This window comes from Gigantopelta aegis, chromosome 6 (genome assembly GCF_016097555.1).
Source record: "Gigantopelta aegis isolate Gae_Host chromosome 6, Gae_host_genome, whole genome shotgun sequence".
NCBI classification, from domain to species: Eukaryota; Metazoa; Mollusca; class Gastropoda; order Neomphalida; family Peltospiridae; genus Gigantopelta; species Gigantopelta aegis.
The window spans coordinates 86397466-86420991 of NC_054704.1; the positions used below are offsets into that span (position 1 = coordinate 86397466).

Genomic DNA, 23526 nt, shown 5'->3' on the forward strand with positions numbered 1-23526 from the left:
GTATCAAGGTATACTTAGTAAATAAAGTTTAGCAATTTTGTAAATGTGCTTAAATAAAAGAAAAGAAATCAGACACTTGATTTAACTGAGGCATCATAAGTAACAGGAGATTGTCAATTCAAAATGAAATGTGTGACTGTCATGACATTAAATGGTGCTTGGGGGTCCATACACAAAATCTGAAAATTGTCAGTAACATGTCTGAATACACTGGGCATATTGCATTATTAAGCACATGGCTTTCTTTTTCAATCTCTACCAGCCCATAGCTTTCAGTCTAATCTACTTACAAATAACTTGACCATTGTACCAGCAAGGTCACTTATTAATATTATGTCTGAAAAAGTTCATATCTCACTTTAAATTTGAAGAAAAAGGCAAATGGTAAAGTTGTGCCTCTCACATACATATACTAAATAATTCTAAATGTTTTATTTTTGGTCAGTAAAGTTGTTAAGTTCTGGATTTGTGATTCAACTGACTTAAGCATAGGTAAATTTGCAATAATTCATTGAAATACATCCTAGACACAACCTACAGTAATTTTGAAAATTGAATTGTTTCTGTCTTGATAAAAAGTGAGATACTAGGTTTTGCCATTAGGTGGCAGATCTTGGGGAAAAAAAGTAATGAGAATTGCATGATCATACATCACTTTCACCTTAGGCAGACTAATTGACTACAACTTCCACCTTTCAGAAAAAGAAACACTATTTGAAAATACATGAAAAACACCACTAACCGAGGATCTAAGTAAAAAGTATTTTAAAAGGTGAAGACCCATTCTGTTATTACAGAAGGAGATCCCCTTTCAGTGGCGTTTTACTCCATTTGCCTTTTGGCCTCAATTACGAAGCCAGTGCTGCCATCACTGGTCTCCCAAGGGCAGCAACTCTAAAGCAGCAGCTGGTGGGTGTTAGATAGACCATAGCACTGTGGCCCTCTGGAGCTGGCAGAGAACACTGTGAAATATGAAGTGGCAAGTCCGTGCTGGCACCAATTCCCCACATGATGTCTATATTCATACAAATTATACCACTCGGCTTGTTCACGTCAAAACAAAGTGCCCGGAAATGGGTCTCCTACATACATTTACAAACTAAAAAAGTGTGCATAAGGTTAGGACCTTTTTGATAAGTTATGAGAAAGAAACTAATTTATATTCATTAGCATTAGGCATAAATAATGATTAAATTATGGCACTTGCTAATAAAAAGATTTTGTTTATAGGACAGCTAAAGAATACATGCTGAACTTGATTTTGAAACCTTTACATCAAAAATGCTAGAATTCATCAAAGGTATAATTTACTACTAGTTGTTCAAACTGACTCTTTTATTAGTATGTTTAAGACTTTAGAGCCAATATATATATTATGAAAAGTTATCAGAACCATGGACATAGTAAATTTATTTGTTCATTAACTGTAAATATGTTAATTTGTTGCACACATGTTTTGTGCTTTGTTGATATTCTGTTACCAAGATGGAATATTAATATGCAATGTTTGGAATAGATGGAAAGAGATTCTCCATTATGGACATATATTATTGGTAAAATGGCTACAGATTTTAAAAACAGGAAAACAACAAAGAATTTAGTATTGATGTTTTTACTTTTAGTATTTTTATAAAGCTGTGTATCAAATACGAAATTGGTGTGCCATATCAGATAGACGTATTTCTGTCAAATATGCAACAGAGTGGTTTGTCATATTTGAAATAAACTTGTCTTCTTGTTTTTTAATAAGAGAAATAGAATGGTGCTCGTCATATCAGAAATAGACTTGTTTAATGAAAAATATATGAGAAATAGATGAGATCGAGTTTATCAAATATCAAACAGACTGATTTGTTACATAAGCAGCAAGACCGTGTGATATTTTTACAGGTAGACAACAGGGTCCAATTCGGCCAGTGAACCGACAACTGGAGAAAACAATGAGGGGATGATCAAGTGGCAATGCAAATGCCAGATCTGCCTACGGTTCCAAAAGCTTACTATAGAAAGCTGGAACTTTGTCTGTGACTTATCTCCGTCTCTCACACAAACATCACTCTTTGAACTTTTACTTGCACAAGGAAGGAAAACCCAGCTTGCAGGCACCGTGCCAGAGGGTGAGCTGGATAAATGGGCATTTTTAGAGAAACACAATAGCAGAAGGAAAACAGCAGGCTGTGATCATTGTGGAGGTAAAATACCAGACTGTCTGTTGGAATGACCACCCCGGGCTGCAGGCGGCCTGGGAAGTCACTCCCAGTGTCCCACACCTGCACAAATAACACTGGCTTCATTCTGGGTGGGTGGACAGCCACATGAAGTATTGTAGCTAGGTATTTCAAACATTTTCACTTCTCAAAGCATCAACATGATTGGACACACATGCATATACAGTTGTGGTGCAGATCCAGGGGAAGGTGTCTAGGGGGTGCAATGTGACCCCTCTTTTTTTCACCATCAAAATAATAAAAGCCACTTTAAAAACCTCTTACCATGTCTGCCCACCCCACCACCACCATAAGCACCTTCTCAAACATTATTAGGCAGGGTAAATATTTTCAGCTACTAAAGCTTTTTTTGCATTAAAATAATACATTAACCACAACTTCTTGTTTAAATAATTAACTTTGGTAAATCCAATGTGTGTTTTGGTGACCATGGTGTTTGTAATAGTAAAACAGAAAAAATAGGTATGCCGAGAGAAATAAATAAGGGAACACTTGGTATTGTAGACCAAATTTCAATCATTATTAATTTTGTCATTTCTGAATAAAGTGCAAAGATGTAGCATGGAATGGAATGTCAGTAGTGTTAACTTTCTGACACCATGGATGAGAGTTTTGGTTACAGTCACTCTTTCCTCTTAGTGTTAGAATAATCCCTTATTTCTTTCCTTTAGTATACCCTGGCAATTAGAGCCAGTGACTTCAAATGCAAAAGTCATGTTCTTCTAAAAACTATAACACTGTATGATTTGTTTTCTATGACGTTATTGCATGTGAGATAAGAGTAAATTAAAGAAGATCTTTTAATCAATTAATCGAGCAATAACCTGCTTTATGTTCATCAGACCACAACCAATTAACACCCTGTCGTACAATCGAAATCACTTACATGGATGCACGCATTATTTATTTAATGTTTTTATGAGCTTGCCTGCATCATCCATATAAAAAACCATTAATATTTTATCTCAACTTGTCAGTTATATAACACTATAACCAGAAATCTTTGTAAATTACATGGGCAGTTTTTCTGCCTTCCTTCCATTATTTATATATTTGTATGTATACTGATAGAAAATAAGAGAACATTTGATATTGTAGTGTCATACTATTTATGTGAAGTACATGTGAAGATGGCATGTGCAGCTGACTGTCAGTAATGTTAAGACTGACTGTCAGTAATGTCAGACTGAATATCAGTAATGTTAGTCTGACTGTCAGTAATGTCAGACTGAATATCAGTAATGTTAGTCTGAATGTCAGTAATGTCAGACTGAATGTCAGTGATGTTGGATTGAATGTCAGTAATGTTGGATTGAATGTCAGTAATGTCAGACTAAATGTCAGTAATGTCAGACTGAATGTCAGTAATGTTGGATTGAATGTCAGTAATGTTGGATTGAATGTCAGTAACATTGTTAACTTCCTGACAGTATGGATAAGGGTTTAGTTGCTGTTAGTGTTTATGTGATCCCTTATTTCTTTCCATCAGTACATAATGTCATGGTGTTCTACCAGATTTCCATGTAGTTATGTATATGTAGTCGGATATGTATATGAAGTCTGATAAGAAATATTTACAGTATGTTATATATAACATATACGCTGTATGCTATAGCACCAGCTTGTTCGAATTAACCAAAATATGGAAGCATGTGGCAGATATTGCTTTCATCTGAGTGAATACATAATGATTTGTTTGTACCTAGTTCTATAAACTGCCAACAACACAATACATCCTATGTTGTGATGTTGAGAGGTGCATATGGATTTAATACGCAAAATCAAAGAGCACATAGCCAATGAAAGCATACGATTCATTTTTTATGTAATACCCTGTTTCCGGTTACTTCGCATACATTCTTTTCAATGACTATATTGCCAGAATGATAAATACTACTCCATATTTGCCTTTGTTTCTTGTATTGCAAAAATAGAACCTAGAAAATATATTTTGGTTTAGATTGTTACATTATTTGTACAAGCATTATTTACAAATATGGCTTCTTTGTGGTTTCCTGTCACTAGTCAATACATGTACAATGGGTAATTTGTAATAACTCTTCATCTCAGATTTGTTTTTTATCAAGTGGAATTCAAGAAAAGAAAGTAATAATCACATGAGATTAAACTCAATGAAGTAGACTTTATTTAAGTCAGTATCTACAGGTGTAATTCATATTTCTGTGTAAAAAAAAACCTGAAAAAATCGGTCAAGTGCATAACTCTGCATATATACATGTATACTGGCATCTGTTAATACTGGTGCATTTCATTTGTCCTCCTTGAATTTGGTTTAGAAAAGAGTCCACTGTATAACTAATCCCAGAAATGAAAGCTAGAACATCTTCAGGGCCAGATCCAGGAATTATTGGGGGAGCCTAAGGAAAAAAGGCACATGGACTAACTTGTTAAAAGGGCAACACAATGAAATGTAAAAAAGAAAAGAAAATGGAAAAAAAGAGGCACTTGACTATAGCTAGGTTGGATTGGGTTCCCTGCCCTCTTGGCTTCAGACAGAAGTGAATTGAATTTGTAGATTTGCATAATTTATAACAACATTTTTAAAATGTGAATGATCATACTTATTCAGACATATGTACCTCCCAACAGGAACCCTTTAAACTAATGAGTGATTCACAGATCTAAAACACTTTACAAGCAAAGTGGTCTCACGTCATAGTTTTATTATTTCATTACAAACTTCACAATATAACGTCATCTTTAGCAATCTGTTTATGCCTGCAATCTATACTTAAGCTTTTCATGTCTTCCTGTATTTTACAAAAATAAATTGGAGCTGCAGTATTATATTCTGTGAAGCCATCACCAGCAGTGCCTGGACAGTAAAGCAAGTTTATGATGCATGGTTGACAAGACACTTCCTGGCACTGGTTGAGCACTGGCTTCACACGATGAATATGAGACTGTCAGCCAGTGCTCTGTATAGATTTTCAGTCAGGCAATCGGCCAATCAGTGTCACCGAGACTAGCACTGGCAAATGTATATTCACATATACTAAGACCAAAAGGTTTAGCAATTTGGTACAACTACACTGTATGGTACTTTAAAAGTAAGCCACATTCAATGACTTGACAGTTACATGAATGTGTTTCATTTTTTGAATTGATAATTTCCTCTTAATTATGCTGACACATTTATGATGCATTCATAAAATCCAGTGTCTGATTTCACATTGAAAAACACAATTTGTATTTATTTTTTATTTAAGCAACTCTACCAAATTACTACACTTTTTGGTCTGAGTATATTATGCATCAAGGAAATGAATATGCGTTTAATGATGTCTCAGCATGTTTTATAACTATTTCTATTAAAGTATTTGGTTTATAAATTGTGATCATATTTCGAGTGAGAAAGGAAACCCACTTTATATACGTATTTTTATATACATACATGCACATAAGAAAGGTTTTTACAAAAAGGACAATTTAACACATACACCTTTTGAGAACAGTCCAGGAACATTGGGTAAAATGGCAAAAACCAATAGATCTATTAAGAAGAATTGATCCTACAACCTAAAAAACTTAATACAGGCATTCTACCACTGAGCAACATCGCTTTCAGAAAACTGTATACAGGTCCATTTTATATGGACTGGTAACAAATTGAAATCCTGCTGAAAGAACCGGTCATAAAACTCAAGTGTAGAACCAGTCAACTGCCCCACACTTCTTTGGCTAGCAAATCAATACACACTTGCACGGCTAATTCACCAAGATATGCGATGGAAAATTGGTAATTTGATAATTCACAGCTATTATTTCTGAGAGAACTGTCCTCCAAATTGCAGTCATTATCATCGAAGCATTGTAGTTTACTCGGAGACAGGAAGCTTTCTCAGACAATTTTATTTCCAATGTTTATACCATACCCATTACTATTTTGCCTTCTTTTATTCGGAATTAAAACTAAAAAAGGCTCTATTGATCTCAATATAAAAGCCATATTTAGGAAAACACAAAGCTGGTTTTGTCTGATTTTTATTAACAACATTTTCAACAGACAACAAAACCATAGACATGAGTGCAAATTTCTTTCACATGTGGCAATGTTGTTTTAAAGGTTATTAAATTTAAAATCTTAAGTGGTGCTTTTTAAAACTTTATCTTCCAAGTGTTGCCATTTTATTATGTAACAGCTGCGGACCTGGGAGTTTATAGCAACGAGGGGTGTCACAGAGTAGAGCCAGTGAAGAATATTACGTCTGCAGTAGAGGGCGAATCAATTATAATCGTGCAATAATGGCGTTCTTAGTGAATCTCAGACACATCACTCTGACATCAGAGGACCCTCAGCCTCCTCTACATTGATCAACAGTCTGTGCACAAAGTCACGGCCAGGCACCAAATAAGCATTGTAGTCCACAATGGTGTACAGTTCAGAAAATTATGTTTTAAAGCAGCAAAAAGGAAATGAAAAACAGGAATATTTCTTTAATGACACCTAAGGAAAATTTTAAACTGTGGATACCTGGTGTCTATAAAATGTTTATATTAACACTTGTTGGTCACGAAAGAAAAGAAACTGTATGATGCCATGCAGACTATTTCCACTGACAATGTCCGACAAATCCACTAGCGCTCGGTTCTGGCTAGTAAATTTTTTGTATGGGCTAGTGTAAATTATTAACAGTATTACCATAACACATAGGGCATTAGCCAAATCTTCTGTGAGGGCTAGTAACTTTCTCAAATATTTTTCAAACACTGCCAGCATTGAAACAACAACAGGGGATCTATTATATGCACTTTCCATTAGCCATGGTTACACATACAATGGCCTTAGACGTAACAGTCATAGTACATTGAGACGTGGAGAAAAAAGAGAAAGATTCCATTGAGAGTGATCGATCCTATGACCCATCACACCTCAGGGAAGTGCTCTACCACTGAACTACATCCCACCTCTTTCAATGCAACATGCCAACATTCAATTTTTTTGTACTTAATTTTATCAATTTCTACAAATAAACTTTCATACCAAAACCAGTAAAAAAAAAAAAATCTGCTGTACTTTAGAGGCTTGACCTCAAAAACAATAACTGGTCATGGAAATGAACCACACATCAATGTCAATTCCCAGCATGGATTTTCCAATTTTCTGTGAAACTTGTAGAAAAAATTCAATTTCCAAACTTGTCAGTAATTTGCCTGGCAAACAAACTGTTGCAGAATAGTAAGTAGGTTAACTGAGGAACATATTCTCTAGTCTATGCTTCTGACAAATGTAGTAATCAGAAAATGTCGGCCATGAAATCAAATTACGGTTTTTGCGTAATGCTATAGAATTGCGCTTGCACCTCCTCATTGTATTTGACCTGTTTTCGAAAAGGACACTGCATCATGGTAAATCAATGATGCCATCGTCACGTGCTGATCAAATTACTAAAGAGAAAGGCATTACCTAATAGGTATTTGTGAATGGTAATGATCGGTGATTAAATTTTCAAGTGTTTCTATTTTTGTATGGCACCATTTTTATTCAACTGCACTAAGTTTAAGCAATGACAACAACTGTGTATGTGTATAAGTGTGCAAGCATTTGTGTGTACACGTCTGTGTGAATACAACAATCTGCTTAAAAGGACACCTCTTAAAAGCATCCACCTGTTTAAGCAGTATACAAAAAGCAGGAACATTTAATTTAGTATGAACTGTAACATGCATTAAGCAGTCTTTGTTTTGAAGGAACATTTTCTGACACCACAGGTTTAAAGACATCACTAGAGCACATTGATTTAGTCATCATTGATTACTGAATGTCAAACATTTGGTTATTTTGACTCATAGTCTTCAGAGGAAACCTACTGCATTTTTCCATTAGTAGCAAGGGATGTTTTATATACACTTCCAACATACATAACAGCACATATGATGTCCTTTGAAATATCAGTCATGGGGTCCTAGTTGGGATGGGGAGGGAAAACAGTCACAGAATAGGTACACACAGGAGGTTCAATCCTGCAATATCAGTCATGGGGTCCTAGTTGGAATAGGGAGGGAAAACAGACACAGAATAGGTACACACAGGAGGTTCAATCCTGCAATATCAGTCATGGGGTCCTAGTTGGAATAGGGAGGGAAAACAGACACAGAATAGGTACACACAGGAGGTTCAATCCTGCAAATGAAGGACCCCCGGCAATCACTCTACTGCCTGAGCTAGATCCTGCCCCCACCATTTTGAAAAAAAGAAAATGTTTTATTTAACGACACACTCAACACATTTAATTATGGTTATATGGCATCAAACATATGGTTAAGGACCACACAGATATAGAGAGAGGAAACCCGCTGTTGCCACTTCATGGGCTACTCTTTTCGATTAGCAGCAAGGAATCTTTTATATGCACTATCGCACAGACAAGATACCACAGCCTTTGTTACACCAGTTGTGGAGCACTGGCTGGAATGAGAAATAGTCAAATGGGGCCACCGATGGGGATCGATCCTAAACCGACTGCACATCGAGCGAGCACTTTACCACTGGACTACATCCATCCCCCCTTCCCCACAATTTTGAATGCAAGTGTATATATATATATATATATATACATTTCTAATTTCCATGCACATTAAAAGTACCAGTACCTGTAATCTGGCTTACTACCCATGCCACCCAGTGGAAACTGAAGTGACTATAAACCACAGCAAACCATGGTTATCTCTGCTGTTTGCCAGTCTTTATTGCTTCCTTGATAGTAATAGTCTACGATGCTGTTAAAGCCACCTGAAACAATCTTAACAGGGAGTTAGTTCTGAGATAAAAACTGTCAGGCAACTTGCTGCCATAACCTTTGCTTCATCATATCATCCCAGAATTGTGATATAACAACCTGTATTCTATACGATAAAGTTAAATACTGGAATTACATAGTGTTTCTTCTTTTTGTTTCCTTTTTTCTCATTTCCTTTTTTCCCCCACATTTCTTTTTCCCTCATTTCCTTTTTTCCCCCACATTTCTTTTTTCCTCATTTCCTTTTTTCCCCCCAGTTTCTTTTCTACATCTCTATTCAGCAATATGACCACTCATCTTTTCACATATTAATACACTGGGAATCTGATCATTTTAGATATTAATTTGTAGCGTTCAGTACTCATAATTCTCTTATTCATGAACATACATTTAAATAGACAAACTACAGCATGACTATATGGTACAGTGTGGAATCCTAGAGTGGAATCTATATAGGTCAGTCAGTAGTGTGTTCTTGCATTGCAGGATCAGTGTACATGTATGGTACATGTATATCAAGGTTGTGGTATGTGTTGTCCTGCCTGTGGGAAGTACATATAAAAGATCTCTTGCTGAAAACCTGTGGTGGAATAAGACCATATTTTACAATATAATAAATCAATGTGCTCTAGTGGTGTCAATAAACAAAGCAAACTTCAACTTTTACTATATATATATATATAGTATCCTATAATTAGGACAACCTTTTTGTCCAACTGCATGCTACCCAAACAGAGCCTAACAAATGGAAAAGTTCACAGAATCTGCTAAGTAAATTTTTCATTAGAATAAGATAACACACGCAGCTATAAAAGCGAGACTTATCTTTGGCAATTGCTCTTACAGCAAAGATAACTGTAGGAAACCATGGCAGCTGGGATCCCAAGCTGGTGACATTATGTAATCTGTGTGGACTTGAAACAAAGTGGTTTATCTTTTTAACTTACCCAGCAAACAATAATGGTCTGTTTGGTATACATGAGTTACCACTCGGAGTGTGTGATACAAGACTTATAGTGTACATGATGTAAACAGGAAATCAAAAGAAGCCTTTCTTCAAAGAAAATAAGTGCAAACTGATACCAATCATTCATATATATATATATATGTATATATATTTTTTTATATATACTGGGGGGTTTTTGGTTTTGTTTTGTTGGGTTTTTGGGTGGGGGTTTTTTGAGGGGGGGGGAGAGTATGTGTGCGTGCGTGTAATTGTACATGCATATTTTTAGCACAAACATTGTGTATGCTTGGTAATCAACAACAACATGAAATAAGAATTACATGACTATCAATACCAATATAATGTATAGTGAAACCCTCTAAACTGGACACCCTTGGGACGAAAACAAATGTCCGGTATTAAGAGGGAACCAGTTTAGAAAGTATAAGTTCTGTACTGGTTTCTAAAAAGGGATTCTGTAAAATGTCCGGTTTTGAAAGAATTCTGGTTTACAGAGGTTTCACCGTACTTGTGTTATCTTGTAGATGGTCTTCATTTGTACTCGCATGCATGTGCTCGTCCATATAGTAACACATGCACATGAGGTAATACAGTACCAGCCATTACATTCCTCCATGTAGCTGGTCTATGTGAATTCAGCTTGATGGGCATTTTTAATTGATAACACTGTCCCTACGGGCAACACTAATTACACCAGTATGTTGCCTATCAATTCATATAGACATGGTGTGTCAGTATATATATATAACAACATGACTTGTTAGCATACTCTACCAAAGTGCATATGCACATGTATGCATGTCAAGTGTGTATATGTTTTCCTATAATTACAACTCTTTTAATGCTTCAACCATGTAGTTTATCCCAGCTTGATGGAATGAATTAATGGATGAATTAAAGAATGAATGTTTAATGGCAAACCAGTACAACTAATGGGTGTTAAACAAGGATACGCACAGAAATATGATGTATGGTGTACCATAAACTGTATTAAAATCCTATCATGGAAAAAGAAATCTGAAGAAACAAAATTGCAATCACCCCATGCTATTTTCAAGTATGTTAAACACATTTATAAATAGTCTGTTTTGTTTAAATACACCATTAGAGCACATTGATTTATTAATCATCAGCTATTGGATGTCAAACATTTGGTCATTGTGATACATAGTGAAAGGAAACCAGCTCTCATTTCCTGTTAGCAGCAAGGGATCTTTTATATGCATTTTCCTACAGACAGGACAGCACATACCACAGCTTTTGATATACCAGTCATGGTGCACTGGTTGGGATGGGGAAAACCCCAATCAGAGAATGGATCCACCGAGGAGGTTCTATCATTCAACACAAGCATCTCAGGTCATTTTTTAAATGAGATACCGAAAGAGCAGTTTATTTTTATTATGAAAAATCAGGACCCTGCCAACATAGGTGTTATTTGCAAGTTGGTTTTCCAATATAATGAACAGATTGTATTAGTGATACACATGTATATGTATATATGTACCGGTACATAAAACTATAGTCATACTGTTTTTATGTTATTTTGTGCACTCTGTTCCCATGTGGAATGTTTAAATGCAATAAATTTTATCTTTATCTTATCTTACTCTACCAGATGAGATTCCACCCCTGTCTAGAAAACCCCTAAATGTCACAAATTGGGAAGTGCAGCCACCTCTCCTTTCAGGACATATTTTACTTTTCTCATCAATGCTAAATTATTGGGTAAGAAGGTTTACAGAGCAGTTATTAATTTTACTGTGCATGGTTGCTACAAAGGTTTGAGTGTACATGCATCATACAAATCATACACCATGATAAGATGGGATGATAAGATAAAATGATTGATGCACATTCATCTACTGAGATCAAAGTAAAATTTCCCTCCAGCAACACTCTAGTCAAGAGGTGCCTGCGCTGCCAGCACAAAAGAAGCTAATCCAATCTTCTATGACATAAAACAAAAACAAACACCATCACAAAGGGAGACTACTTGACTGTCAGCATTTGCCAACAGAGCATCAAGATGTATATTGGAGGCTGACAAACAAGACCTATTAGCTCTTTGACTGGATATACCAACATATCCTCAAGTGTGCAGTAATTTGTACCTTGTGTCGACCTGTCATGTCTGGCCGTCAGCCTGCTTGTAGATAATACAGCTTTTAGGCCAGTCAGGTTCAGGAACAGCCTGAGTGCTTCATTCTGGGGCTGCCAGAGAACATATAAAGTGAAGAATTTCGATATACACTGACACTGATGCCCATGGTACATAACAAGCTGTATTACACATGCGGACAAGCCTTTGCTTACTGTTCGTGTCAGATACATAGGAATTGTACTGACAAGCTAAACCTCAAGGGAGAAAATGACTAACAAACACATCAAGGAACTAGTCCAGGATATGATTCCAGTTAAATACAACATGGTTGATGTTACATACACTGATGCCAAGTCTATATTAAGAATTATTGAATTAGGATAGATTCACCAAAAACAACTACAATAGCTCTTGATCATAACAACTGGACTACTATATGGAATATAATCACCAAAGCAGCTCATATCCACATTGCTCCTGCTGGTATTGCATCTGCTGGTATTGCATCTTGGGACACATACCTGATGCAATATACCCCAATATTTATCATGCGACATGCAAAAATCGAGCAAGCGTCTACCAAAATATTGTCCCTGTAGAATACCACATACAACATGGTGATCCTGTGTAACATAAATAGTCCAATATAGATCATGTGATATTCATTTATACGTCTACCCATAGTATAGATAACATGGCATGGCATACAAGAAAGAATCTGCCAAAGTTCTGTGTAATATGTCATCCATGTAATAAAGATGTTCATTTAAGTCTATCCCAGTAATCACATGGAAATCTCGTGGAACATAAATAGTCCAATATGGATCATGTGATGCTCATTTAAGTCTACTCCAGTATAGACCGCTTGGCAGACAAACACTAGAGGGAATCTGCCAGTGTAATATGCCATCCAATATGGATGTTCATTTAAGTCTACCCCAGTAATAACATGGAGATCCCGTGGAACATAAATAGTCCAATATGGATCATGTAACATTCATTTAAGTATACCCCAGTATGGACAGCATACAAACTCCAGAACGAATCTGCCAGTGTAATATGCCATCCTATCTCAGTACCTTTTTGCCATATAATTATATCCACAGAACTAATGCTTTCAGAGACACCCAACACAACTCATTACAGACAGACAGCACATTGGCAGAGTTACAACTCCATCCATTTCATTTGTATACAACAAGTGATTAACGGTGTATGGAACCATGCCCAGGAACGTTCACTGTGTATAAACAAACAACATTAACATACGGCTTGCTGCCACACTGGTCATATTCATACACCCAATAACACAGGAATCTGCTGTGGCAATTATACCTACAATTCCATAACTAATGACAATGCTGTGGCCATGAATAAATAATAAATTCTGATTATGTTATCTACAGTGGATAGCTATGAAAAATAAGAACGTACAACACTATTAATAGTCATTGTACACTCAATAGCATGGACATCTTAAACAACAATTTAAAGCTATGATTTCATAGCTAATAGGCAATGCTGTGGCCATAAATAAATACCATAGATAATAAATAATGATTGTGGTGATACTTTTAATGCTTAGTTATGAAAAATAAGATATTATAATTATTTTGTTAAAGCATTTTTCATGCTAAACATATATTGGTTCTGAAGGTTTATTCTTTATAATATTCATTGCCATGAACATAATTAAAGACTATAATGCAGCATTAAAAGCTTGGCAGTAAAATTCCAGCACATAATTAAGTGATTGTTAAAGCAGTGTTGTAAGAAAATAAGAAAATTATTAATAATAGAAAATATTTTTTGTATCAGCCTTATATGAGAAGTTAGTACAATTTGTTTTATACAGTTGTACTTGCATGGTGATTGTTTTTAAAATTCTAAATTCATATCGGCCCTAATTGAAAATGTTGTACAATAATTGTACTTGGTGACCGATATCTAAATTCTTAATTCACATCCCAGTACAAGACAGAGACCATAGAATATTTATACAGAACATTCTTTCTGGAAGGTTCATAACTAGTACCGGGGATGCTATACCCATTTATAAATAAAAGATGAAATACTTTTTAAAAACCTGAAATCCTACACTATAGTTAGTAGTTACATAGTAATTTTTCAAAATTTAAAATCAAATTCAGTCAACCTTTTAAAACTTATGTCTTTCAAAAAAGTTGAAATCAGATTATACCTTTACAACAACATATTCTTGCCAGGAGAAGATTGCTTCTTTTTCAGTGACATCATCCGATTAGACAGTCAGTGCTAAGTAGCTGCTGCTACCGTTTGTTTACCGAGGGGCAGGGGTGACAAACAGGGAGTCTGTTTCTGGATGTGACTAGGCCGCTCTGCCTTTCCCATCCTTGTGTAAACACCGCCAGCAGTGATCTCCCTCCCTTGTATACAACATCAGTGACATCACATAAACATGTCTTCTGTCCCAGCCATTGTTTACAGGAACTAATGATAGCCCATCAGAGCCCATGGCAGCCTGGACCATGAATCTCCATAAACATGCTCTCCTGCCATGGGCCATTTCCTCTGCTGACCCAAACAAATTTCAACTCAAAGAGATTGTCGTTATTTGTGGCCTGCTTCGTAAATACCACCAACATATTACTTTACACTGTGCTTGTTTTTCCTCTCTGGCCAACTTGCTTCAATGTATTAAATAATTAAGCCAGGCCACAGATCAAAAGCTCAAAGTTTAAAAGATCTTTATTATTGCTGGTTCAGGTATTTAACATCTCTAAAGAGAGGAAAACAAATAGCTGATGTTATAGCAATCAAAATTTTCAGTGTAAAAATAATCCCATTTACACGAAAAAAATATGTTTAATGGTACCTTTCCATAGGCAGTAAAATTTATGTTAAGAGAACATTAAAGAGCTATCAAAAGGTGATAAAAAATGGCTTCCTGATATGGGTCCCTGGCCTTTTTTAATATAACACATAATTTACAACTTCTGGCTTAAATTATCCATTTTGTCAAATTCAATGTACTTTTGCTCATATTTCAAAATGCAATTTATGTGAAACAAAAATAGTATAATCATTCAGACCAAAGGTTGTTTTTAAAGGTGGTTGCTTAAAAAAAGTGATTTTGACTAAGTTATAAAAACTCAACTTTTTTTTTAATTAGTACAGTCTCATGCTTATTTTGTTAAATTGCTGAAACTTTTAAATTTGCTGAAATTTCTATATGCATATACTCTGTGAAGACGTCTACCTTTTTGCTTTTCTGGTGTATACATGTTTACATATCTTGTTGCTTTTCTTTAGTACATGGTTCGGGACATGGCAGAGTGGTAAAGCACCCATATGATGTGCGGTCAGTCTGGGATCGATCCCCATTGGTGGGCCTATTGGGAGATTTCTTGTTCCAGCCAGTGCACCACAACTGATATATATCAAAGGCCATGGTATGTGCTATCCTGACTGTGGGATGGTGCATATAAAAGATACTAACAGAAAACTGTAGCGGGTTTCCTCTCAATGACTATATTCCAAAATTACCAAATGTTTGACATCCAATAGCTGATAATTAATAAATCAATGTGCTCTAGTGGTGTCGTTAAATCAAAAAACCCCATTAAAATCTTCTGGTGTATACCTGTTTACATATTTTGTTGCTTTTCTTCAGTACACATGTTTACATGGTTATTTTGAGGTGCAATCTCATGAGCTATTTTATGTAATAAATCTTCTTTATATCTCGTGATCCCATACATGTACAAGTTATGCATAGAAGATGGTGCTAGTCAATAAATAATGAGCTACATGTATTTGTCTGTCTAAAAGATAAGGATGTGACCTTTTTATATCTACTCATGTCAGCAAGCGGCAATAAAACATTAAAACATTTCTGAATACCCAGTAGATCCCTCTCTTATGCTTTCAGAACCCATCAGCATTGCGATAAATCTACATCATGCTACACAGTATTTACTTTATTACATTTTAAAAAGGAATGCTTAATGTTTTATCTCAGCTCATTTTAAAACAAAACGGTCATGTAATATATAGCGGTATTTTAACACAGTGAAAAGGAATAATGGGAAAAAATGCATATATAGTATATTATATAAATGTGGGGGGAAATGGGTACAATCTTGGCAACAACGCTTAAAACCTATAGTGCAGACCCTAGTTTTAACTCGTAAAAATGGACACTAAGTTTAGTTAATCTACAAACCTGTAACACATTTAGATACAGTTACAACAGACTGAAAGAAGAGTCTGTGACGTTAAAAGCAGGAAATACCCTAAAAAATAGACTAGAACTTGAATCAATGACTATTACTTCTGAGACTCACATGCATTTTTTTAAATATAAGAACTCCAGGATGACCAGAAACACTTTGAATGTACGGAAATGGATAAACAATAAAATATAATTAATGTTTTACTTCAGTGACCATACATGCACGGCTCTAATAGTGAAAAATATGCTGTAGTGTTTAAAAACTTGGGTCTGTCCGTTTAAATACACTTTTCAAGACAAAAATACAATTTTATATAATGTTTTCCAAAAGCAAAAATTAATGGGAGAAAAAACCTAGAAAATAAAACAGAATAATTGATAAATAGATAATAAATGAATCCTAGTGGGATGATGGAATCACCTCAGCAGGGCTCAGAAGAAAGGGAAGGAAGGAAGGAAATGTTTATTTAATGACGCACTCAACACATTTTATTTGCGGTTATATGGCATCAGACATATGGTTAAGGACCACACAGATATTGAGAGAGGAAACCTGCTGTCGCCACTTCATGGGCTACTCTTTTCAATTAGCAGCAAGGGATCTTTTATATGCACCATCCCATAGACAGGATAGCACATACCACGGCCTTTGATGTACCAGTCGTGGAGCGAGAAATAGCACAATGGGCCCACTAACGGGGATTGATCCCAAACCGACCACGCATCAAGCGGGCATTGTACCACTGGGCTACGCCTCACCCTAGAAGAAAGGGAACGCACTGTATAATAAGAACTGGTTAAAACCTGCATTTCTATAATAAAAAATTTCAAAAGCAAAAATTAATGGGGGAAAAAACCTAGAAAATAAAAAATAATAATTGATAAATAAATAATAAATTAATCCTAGTGGAATCACCTCAACAGGGCCCAGAAGAAAGGGAACACACTGTATAATACCAGCTGGTTAAAACCTGCATTTACAAAGTCTGTGTTTCTGCATGTCAAAGAGTGAGCCCAGCAATTAATGGATTTTTAATTACCTAAATGTCAACAATTTGCAATGATAAATTGATTGTGAATTGTGTAAATGATCCCAGATATACACTGACTGCATCCATTCTACATCGTATAAATGTCACGAACTCAGTTCATGGCATGACCATCTGGGTGGGGTGCTAAATTATAACTTATATTAAAGCAGTAAAATATATTTAACAATACATTATATAGCTATATAATTAGAAAGAAAGTGACATATATATAAGTTTAATCCTGCTAATATGTAAAAGCAACACAACAGGTAGTAAAATTAATAAAATATTACTAAAGTACCGTAATGCCCTAGTGAATCTATGTGGATTGTTTGTAAATGTAAAATATGTTAATTGGCACAGACAAATATATTGACTAATGGTGCAGTTAAGGGACATGTATATAAATTATATATTTTTAATTTAGGTGAATCTATAGATAACATATTTTCTCCTAATAGTTATGGTACATGTATGTACTCAAAAGTGAATATTAAAATAAGAAAACCTCTAAAAACCAGTTAAAAAGCAACAAAAATGTTTTAATGTACATGTATGAAGTACATAAATAAGTACACTGTTCCCAATTCTTATGGTATCTTACTAAAAAAACCTATTTTGTTTTGTTTTGATTATTGATTTTTTTTTTTTTTTTTTTTTTTCTAATTTAAAGAATAATGTACCAATACATCCTTATATTACTAGACATACACACATACAGTCATGGGCATCATTGGTGGGGGACAGGGGGGACGCGTCCCCCTCACTTTTCAACGCCGGGGGATAATCTATATAAATGCCCCCCACTTTTTCATTTAGCACACACACTAACACGTCCCCCCCCCCCCCACACACACACACACACACACTTTTAAAGCCGGATTGACGCCCATGCATACAGTATAGTATATTTGAAAACTACTGGCAACAAACCAAACATGTGACTAGCTATTTCACACATGAATTAGAAATGATTATTTTCATGATGATAAACAAGTTCATGTTATCTGCTTGGTGCAATCATCAAGATCATACAACTAAAATGTTGTGACATCCATGTCAGAAAAATAAGTGAATCACTCATTTGATTACATAATGTAATCTGGATCACTTGCAGTGCTTTGTTTACTGCTAATCTAACAGATTTAGGTTTTTACAATCACATTAAAAAAACAACAACCAAAAAAACCCATCTTACTGTTAAAATTAACACAATATTTGCATCTGTTCTTTATTTTGTTCTGCCTCTCTGGGTGCATGATTCAGTGTATATAGCTTTTACACTATATAGCTGTATTTAAACCTTATAACTACAAGTTTTAATTTTACTTTTATAGAAAGAATTCAATTCCAAAACACTATATATCCATTTATGTCATTTTTGAGAAAAATCATTGTTTTGCTGCAACATGATGTAGCATATATCATATAAAGCAGTTTTTACATTCTGTTCAATGGGCATAAATCCCATTTTAATGGAAATTTTCTTCTTTTATTTATTTATTTATTTTTATCCCAGTGCACCCTTTCCTTTCTCTCCTTGAATTCCATCTCATTTCTTCCTGATCTGGAAACTTCTCCTTTTAATGAACACTTTATTGTTGTATTGTTGAGTTCAGTATACCTTCACTGCCAGCTCCAATATTTGGAAATTGGCACATATCACATTTTGGAAATAAACTCTTCATACATTTTCCCCAAAGGTTGCATTTCAGGTGTTTTCAATTTACCCAGTCATATTTATACGTTGAAGGGTAAGACACACATTATCAGGCGAACACACACACACACGCACATTATAATGCATGTTGTCACTACAATTTAAACTAAGTTTTGAAAGCAATATAAACATAATACATTTATTATGCATCAATTACAATGAGTTATCAGCACAGCTGGTATTCTAATTACCTATACAGGTATCTAAAACATATGGCTGATACAAAAAGTGATTTTTCAAACAATTTCTACTTTGTCGCACTAAAAGCGCTATACTTATTTTTTCAAGTTGGCTGAAGATATTTTACCAATTACTTATGATGTAATATACTTCGGTTATTTTTCATTAATTAAAATGTTATGTTTTATAATACAAAAATACATCATATTTTTGCTTTTATACCTTCATCTGGTTAGTGTTTTAAAAGTACAATAATTTGTAAATGGAAAAGAAAAACAAATTAAATATTCTTATAAACTATAAATTATAAGACTAAATAAATTTAAATCAAATATGATTTTTTTTTGTTTTTGTGAAGGTAGTGTCACAGTTCTTCACCTTGGAAAAAAAAAAATAATATTAGCATATAACATAAAATGTACTAGTTTCTTATGACAATGAATCCCTTTCAAAATTCCTATAAGAAAAACCTACTTTTGCCCATCAACACAAATTGCTTGAAGGTATAGTTTACGTTCCTAACAATATTACTCAACCACAACTATGTTCTCAGACACTATAATCCAGCTGAAGAAATGGTGCTTTTATTCACCAAAAGTTGGCTCAAGTTATTAGCTGATGTAAGAAGTCAACTTTCACAAGAATATCTTGGACCTAATCTAATTTGAAAAACAATATCCCACAACAGACAGCCCACTTAGCACCTTGTCGGTCCCTGGTTCACTTTGGCTGAAGACTGTATATCAACGCATGTCACACCACATGTCATGCTACATGGTTTGAAGTTGATCAGTCAAGTGTTGTTGGGTTCTCAACTGGATTTATTTTAGTAAAGCCCGAAAATACTAATTACAATAAATGTTCATTGTACCCATTTTTATCCATTTCCCACTTTTTAGGTAATCCTTGATTAGTTTCTGCCAGAAAAATACTATAATTACAATAAATGTTCACTTTATCCATTCTTATCAAACATTTCCCTTTTAATTCTCTGGGAATTCTACTTTTTCAATCCTTGATTAGTTCCGGTGTACTTCAAATCATTTGTTCTTAATTCAATTCTAAAATATGTTATGGTGTGTTATATTTGGAAAAAGCACAAAGTAAAATGAAAGTTAAATTGTTATAAGCAGACTAAATAAAAGCAATAAGCCACTTACTTTTGTGTGTTGACACAAATGTCTTGTAGGTAGTATTTGTGCCCAGGTATCTTCATCTACAAATCATCCTTCCACTTTCCTCTACAATCCAAAAAAAGTAAACAATTATTTTTGGCATCCGCTGAGAAATATTCTGGCAGAAACTTGCCACAAATCAATTTAGACTTACAAAAAAACAGAAAGAAAAAAACCAGAAGAAAAGAAAAATCTCAAAGAAGAAAAATTTCAGAGTTCTAAGCAAAATACTTTGATACCAGTGATAGTAGAATATCTGTGATTCAAATCAGTGAGTCAGCCCGGACTCGCACATACACAATATATAACCAAGCCTGTCATCATGATCTAATGACCCATTGAGAAAGAAATCACTTGAACGGAGCCAAACCAAACAGCTGCCTTCTAAAACATACCATTTTCCCACAATTAAGTCTTGTTCTCGCACAACACACAAGCTAAACTCTAAGAATAATGCACCAAAGTCCTAAGCTGTGCCACAGATGTCATAATGATCGCCTGACTCTTATATAGTCCTCGCCTCTCACAAGATGAAAGTATATATCCTCTCTGGACGTCAACTATCAGAGACGTAGGTATACACACTCTGCCGACAATCGGCCCAATGTTCTCTAATCAAACTTGTAGTGCTCAGAAACATGCAATAAAAGTCCTGGTTCCTTCCTTCTCTGAGAGAGAACACCAATCAGAGATAAGGCATCACTTTCCGACCCATGACCTTTGTTCTCGTAGACTATGGGAGGCCCTGTGTGGGTGTAATACTGTTAACATAATTAATGTAGATTACAACTGATACAGCTAGTGTGCACCTTGAAAATAGCTTTTAGAAATGTAAACACTATTACTGTTCCTTTATTATGTCATAACCATTTCTTTAATAAAAAAATATTAAAAATAAGGGGAAAATGTAAATGTTTGTTTATACATTTTGTAAATAAACAAAACCTAATATATGAAAATCATTTTAACTACTTTACAAACTCATTTTACTTTTTTGTTGACAACTCAGCTGCTTTTTAGCACATTTCTTATTAAATTTTAAGCACTTGAATTTTGAAATTTTTATAAGGTTTTTAATTGTTATACCTGTATTTATCAAATAATGAACTCATTAAAAAATACAACAAATGTCTTCTTTTTTTAATATAAAGGTAAAGACCATTTTGTGGTTGTAAACACTTTATTTTTATTAAATACAACCTAAAGTTACAGTTACAAAATACAACCAAGAAAGTAAGCACAATTTACAACAAACTTTTGTTACAGGACACAAATAGTTTGTTTAGTAATATCTAGAAACTGCCATTTAAGCAGAAACAACAAACGTTGACTCCAATCAGCAGTAAACATCTACATGACTATGGTTAATTAAATTAGAACAACAAACCAATGTTCTAGTGAACACTGTTAAACTGCAGTCTGTTGTGCTCCCATTAGATATGACTTAATATACTGTACATGTTTGATCCAGACCTGAGAACAGATTCCAAGACAAACAAAGACTTGCATGCTGCAATTCATTAAGGAGGCACCACACTGTACGACCTGACAATCAGAACCACAGACTGGAATAACACCGCTAAAACTGAGCAATAACAAACAAAAGCTGCCCCTTGCCTTGGGGTTGATCTTCATATTAACAGGAAATCAAACAGAACCCCATGGGATATAAACATGTTAATTCTATATAAAAAAAAAAAATGTTTTATTTAACGACGCACTCAACACATTTTATTTACGGTTATATGGCGTCAGACATATGGTTAAGGACCACACAGATTTTAAGAGGAAACTTGCTGTCGCCACATCATGGGCTACTCTTTCCAATTAGCAGCAAGGGATCTTTTATTTGCGCTTCCCACAGGCAGGATAGCACAAACCATGGCCTTTGTTGAACCAGTTATGGATCACTGGTCGGTGCAAGTGGTTTACACCTACCCATTGAACCTTGCGGAGCACTCACTCAGGGTTTGGAGTCGGTATCTGGATTAAAAATCCCATGCCTCGACTGGGATCCGAACCCAGTACCTACCAGCCTGTTGGCCGATGGCCTAACCACGACGCCACCGAGGCCGTTATGTTAATTCTAAACACATAAACAGACAAACTGTTAACTGAATATGGAGAAAATGTACAGTCACATCACTTATAAATGACAAATTTAAGTTAGAACAAACATTTTTAATAAAGGTTGTTTTAATTATGTTATCAAGTTTCAATCATGAATATATTTTTAAAAATCAATTTTGGCTCAAAAGAAAGCAAAAATTTAATCAAATGGCACCAAAATAAACTAGGATTAAATAGCTAAGTTTTAATTGTGACACATGGTGTAGAAAACAAGAGAAGAAACCCACTGCCACTGCTACACAAAACACCTTTTTAAAGTTAACAGCATATATGTCGTCTGAAAGGGCCTATATTGAATGATTGTATATGGTCAGTGCATATTGTACCTGCAGGTCTTACAAGGGAAAGAATTTTGTAACTTTTAGCCAGTTTTCAGATTATGATATGTAGAATATTTCCTTGAAAATTATTTTAAAATAGCTAATTTAAACAACATTTTATTAGCCAAGTATTAAAAGTTGTAATCCTATTTGGATAAAAATTATCAACTGTCTAATTTGGCAATGCATGGTCCAGGTGAGCTCTGCACCTGACCAGGTATCATGAGTGCTCCCTGCTGACTCCCCATCACCATAACCAGTGATGCTATCTGCTGCAATCAGGCCCTAACTTGTTGAACCCTAGCATCCAAGACATACTACTAACTGCCTGATCACCAGGGCAGCAGGGAGTAAACACATTACACATCTACAAAGGTGACATGGAGCAACCATATATTGTACTGTCGTAGTTAATAGCAACAACCAAATTTATTTCGTTCTTTGGAGTCACCACCAGCAGACAAATTGCTCCAAGGTTGGTCAAATTTCAAATTTACGGAGCACCAGTTTATCTTTGGAAGATTAGATTCTGCCATAATTGAGCAATTACTTATCTGATTGATGACCCTAAAATGGGCAACAGTCAGCAGCGTGGCCAGACTGGCACCAGGTCTATTGTAGTGGGAAACGAGTTCCAGGAATCCATACTAATCATGTCTAAGGACAAAATTCTTTTAAATGTTTTGGCATCACCTAC

At 35.0% G+C, this 23526-nt stretch overlaps 1 protein-coding gene across 3 annotated transcripts in view; it reads right to left on the minus strand.

Annotated features, from left to right (window-relative positions):
* The window catches only part of LOC121373986 (teneurin-m-like), a 217200-nt gene that overhangs the window by 111183 nt on the left and 82491 nt on the right, over nucleotides 1-23526 (minus strand). For all 3 annotated transcript variants that reach the window (XM_041500842.1, XM_041500841.1, XM_041500840.1), the window contains exon 3: nucleotides 20365-20445. The gene's annotated coding sequence lies outside the window, so the exon portion shown is untranslated. The remainder of the gene's footprint in view (nucleotides 1-20364; nucleotides 20446-23526) is intronic.